This window comes from Eriocheir sinensis, chromosome 49 (assembly GCF_024679095.1).
Source record: "Eriocheir sinensis breed Jianghai 21 chromosome 49, ASM2467909v1, whole genome shotgun sequence".
Lineage (NCBI taxonomy): Eukaryota > Metazoa > Arthropoda > Malacostraca > Decapoda > Varunidae > Eriocheir > Eriocheir sinensis.
The window spans coordinates 7,964,933-7,968,908 of record NC_066557.1 but is presented as its reverse complement, the minus strand read 5'-3'; the positions used below and the strand labels follow the sequence as shown (position 1 = coordinate 7,968,908).

The following is a 3,976-nucleotide window of genomic DNA, read 5'->3' as shown; positions in this document are numbered from 1 at the left end:
TCTTTTGTCTTCCCTTCTTTCTCCTCCCGCCGTCCTTGTTCTCCTAACCACCTTCTACGTCTATCTTTAGGTTATCACTTCTTCAGAACAGATAAGTGATTGCAAACAGCTTCATTGTTTCTCAGACGCTTTCAACAATCACAATTACTATTTCTACAGGCTACAAAGGAGGTTAGTCGGGTTCTCAAGAGTGGGGTTTTTTTGTTTTGTTTTTGTTTCATGTTCATGGTGCAAAAGTCTCGTCAGACCATTACTAGGCTCATAAAATACTAACACAACAACCTCTACCAAAATCTCATCAAACTATCACTATATAGTCTCATACAACTACCCATCAAAATACTAACACAACAACCTCTACCAAAGCCTTGTCAAACTATCACTAGACTCAAAACTACCCATGGAAATACTAATGTAATAACCTCTACCAAAGCCTTGTCAAACTAACACTATGCTCATAAAACTACCCATGGAAATACTAACACAACAACCTGTACCAAAGCCTTGTCAAACTAACACTAGACTCATAAAACTACCCATGGAAATACTAACACAACAACCTCTACCAAAGCCTTGTCAAACTAACACTATGCTCATAAAACTACCCATGGAAATACTAACACAACAACCTCTACCATAGCCTTGTCAAACTATCATTAAGCTCATAACACTACCCATGGAAATACTAACAAAACAACCTCTACCAAAGCCTTGTCAAACTATCATTAGGCTCATAAAACTACCCATGGAAATACTAACACAACAACCTCTACCAAAGCCTTGTCAAACTATCATTAGGCTCATAAAACTACCCATGGAAATACTAACACAACAACCTCTACCAAAGCCTTGTCAAACTATCACTAGGCTCACCCATGGAAATACTAACACAACAACCTCTACCAAAGCCTTGTCAAACTATCATTAGGCTCATAAAACTACCCATGGAAATACTGACACAACAACCTCTACCAAAGCCTTGTCAAACTATCATTAGGCTCATAAAACTACCCATGGAAATACTAACACAACAACCTCTACCAAAGCCTTGTCAAACTATCATTAGGCTCATAAAACTACCAATGGAAATACTAACACAACAACCTCTACCAAAGCCTTGTCAAACTATCATTAGGCTCATAAAACTACCCATGGAAATACTAACACAACAACCTCTACCAAAGCCTTGTCAAACTATCATTAGGCTCATAAAACTACCCATGGAAATACTAACACAACAACCTCTACCAAAGCCTTGTCAAACTATCATTAGGCTCATAAAACTACCTATGGGAATACTAACACAACAACCTCTACCAAAGCCTTGTCAAACTAACACTAGCTTCATAATACTACCCATGGAAATACTAACACAACTCAACAACCTCTACCAAAGCCTTATCAAATGTGTGTGTGTGTGTGTGTGTGTGTGTGTGTGTGTGTGTGTGTGTGTGTGTGTGTAATTCACCACGGCTTGAATCGCTAGCAGGTATCTTCCCGAGAGACCTGCCAGGACCTCACACACCACACCCCCCCACCCCCCTTGCTCTAGGGGGGACAGTAACCACTCCTAGTCAACTGAAAGAATCCGGCCTGAGCGGGCTCGAACCGCCGCCCTGTCAGACCGCGAAACCTGGCAGCGCAGCGCTCTACCGGTTACGTGTGTGTGTGTGTGTGTGTGTGTGTGTGTGTGTGAGCCCCGAAATGTTTGAGAATAATTTATGGGCCGGTCTTCCATCCCGGTGACATTTTTTTCTTTTTCCTTTTTTTTTACGTTTCGGGGCCGGTATGCTTTCCTGTTGTTGTTGTTGTTGTTAAAGATTTACTCCTAGTATCACTAGGGGAACGGGCCCTTGTCCGAAGACGGCCCGTTAAGAGGGTAACAATGCTCCCTCCCTGCGACAGACCGACTCTATCGATGATCGAAATCTAGCCGACCAAGTCGGTCTGTCGACGAGGACTGGCGTGTCTCTATGCTTTCCTGGAGTGCCCTGATTGTTATGTGCGCGCTGGGAAGTGTTTATAGTGGCGCCATACTGCTTGCTTTGCTTGGTTCCTCTCACACGAAAAAGGATGAAGAGAAAAAGGAAAAAGTAGAAGAGAAAGAAGAAAAGGAAAAAAATGGCTGAGGGAGACTTGAGAGAGAGAGAGAGAGAGAGAGAGATCACCCCGGACCCAGTAACGTCAATCCCTGGGAGGTCGGCGCGTGGCTGTTGCTGGGTAGGGGCCGGGAACACAGAGAACGCTACAGGGGTGAAAGAGTGCGCTGAAACTGAGGAGCTGCCAGCCGGCGTTCGAGCAATGACCCGCTGACTGGCTGACTTATATACTCTACGAGGCCGTGTTCTTCCCCTCTCACGTGATTGTATAATGTTACTGATAAACGTATTGCATTTGACTTACGTATTACATCTCTCTCTCTCTCTCTCTCTCTCTCTCTCTCTCTCTCTCTCTGGCCCGTTCCTAACCAATTAAATATTCGGCCTCCGTTTTTTTTCCTCCTCCTCCTCCTCCTCCTCTTCCTCCTCCTCCTCCTCCTCCTCCTCTTCCTTCATCAGCATATCCTTTTTTTCCCCTCCTCCCACTCCTTATCTTCCTCCTCCTCCTCCATTCCCTCGCACTCTCTCCCACTCACGTAGCAACTATTCGCCTTGTTTCAATCACACACACACACACACACACACACACACACACACACACACACACACACACACACACACACACAGTCTTACATAAGATTTCCTCCCCTTTGGTTCTCTCTTGGCAACGGGCAGAAAACATTGGGTCAGAGGCTTTTTTTGTGTTCTCTCTCTCTCTCTCTCTCTCTCTCTCTCTCTCTCTCTCTCTCTCTCTCTCTCTCTCTCTCTCTGCTATCTAACCGTGGGTGATGAATGGTCTCTAGTCTCCGGTTTCTGTAGGTCTTTAGGTCTTTAGTTTTTGAGGTCTTTAAGTCTTTGCGTATTTAGTTCTTTATAGTTCTCTAGGTAGTTATGGTAAAGTGGGACTTCGGGCGTTAGATGGTATATACTTTTTCTCCCTCTCCCCTTCCTCCTTTCTTCCGCATACCGCTTCCGTTCTTCCTTTAGTTCACATTGTTCATCTTTTTATTCTCTTCTCGTAGGTTGATAACTTACGATATATCTCAGTCCGGTAGGCCTATATAATTTTTTCTCCCAAGTTCATCTCCTTATCGTCTACGGATCTCTCTCGCCCCGCCTGCAGGGACCTCCATCACCCTATCTTCAAAAACCATCACCACATAAATATCCCCTTCCTCCGCCCATTCCTCCACTATCTACACACGGGATGGGCGAGGCAGCTGCGTGTGTGTGTGTGTGTGTGTGTGTGTGTGTGTGTGTGTGTGTGTGTTACGCGACTATTCTGCCTATTGATCTTAAGGGCAGGTGCGTGGGTGTTGGGGGAGGGGGGTAGAAGGGGAGTGAAGGGGGGAGGGGGGAGTGACACAGGCAGGGGCCACAGAGAACAGGTAGATCCCATAGCAGGTGATAGGGTGCACTACTACTACTACTACTACTACTACTACTACTATATACTACTACTACTACTACTAATACTAATACTACTACTACTACTACTACTACTACTACTACTACTACTACTACTACTACTACTACTACTACTACTACTACTACTACTACTACTACTGATGATGATGATGATGATGATTTATATATTTATTCCAAATCGATAAGTTCTTAAAACTCTGATCGATTGACATGTAGGAAAGCTTTCTCTCTCTCTCTCTCTCTCTCTCTCTCTCTCTCTCTCTCTCTCTCTCTCTCCTTTTTCTCTCCTCCTCCTTTCCCTCCACCCCAACTCCCCCCTTTTCTCTCCCCTCTCCACCTGGTTTATAGAACATTGACCTATAAGAGAGAGAGAGAGAGAGAGAGAGAGAGAGAGAGAGAGAGAGAGAGAGAGAGAGAGAGAGAGAGAGAGAGAGAGAGAGAGAGAGAGA

At 44.7% G+C, this 3,976-nt stretch overlaps 1 long non-coding RNA gene across 1 annotated transcript; it reads right to left on the bottom strand.

Annotated features, from left to right (window-relative positions):
• Positions 1-692: 692 nt before the first annotated feature.
• Positions 693-1,278, bottom strand: LOC126981660 (uncharacterized). The gene is made up of 3 exons (XR_007734015.1): positions 1,105-1,278; positions 967-1,035; positions 693-836 (listed from the first exon to the last, which is right to left on the bottom strand). It is a non-coding gene; the product is annotated as an uncharacterized LOC126981660 (long non-coding RNA).
• Between the last annotated feature and the right edge of the window lie 2,698 nt (positions 1,279-3,976).